General features: G+C 39.4%; 1 protein-coding gene across 3 annotated transcripts in view; it reads left to right on the top strand.

The window, feature by feature from the left end:
* LOC119588580 (methenyltetrahydrofolate synthase domain-containing protein-like) overlaps positions 1 to 208 on the top strand; it is a gene marked incomplete in the record, with an annotated part of 56,358 nt that overhangs the window by 34,016 nt on the left and 22,134 nt on the right.

Raw genomic sequence — 208 nt, 5'->3', positions numbered from 1 at the left:
CATGACCTGGTTATCCAGTTCAAAGGGGTTAACGGGGTATGAGGTCCAGTCAGTTAATTAATCCTCGCACTAGGAATTTCATTAATGAAAAAACATCATCATGACCTTAGAGAAAGGTTAGGCCCTACATAGCATAGGTACATATGGAACTTGCTAGGACAATATACTGTTTAGATGAATTAAACTACACCGTGTGCTATTTCGATGG

The sequence above is a fragment of the Penaeus monodon genome, chromosome 24 (genome assembly GCF_015228065.2).
Source record: "Penaeus monodon isolate SGIC_2016 chromosome 24, NSTDA_Pmon_1, whole genome shotgun sequence".
Classification (NCBI taxonomy): Eukaryota; Metazoa; Arthropoda; class Malacostraca; order Decapoda; family Penaeidae; genus Penaeus; species Penaeus monodon.
Note: the sequence above shows the minus strand (reverse complement) of the source record. Positions and strands in the feature narration are given on the sequence as shown.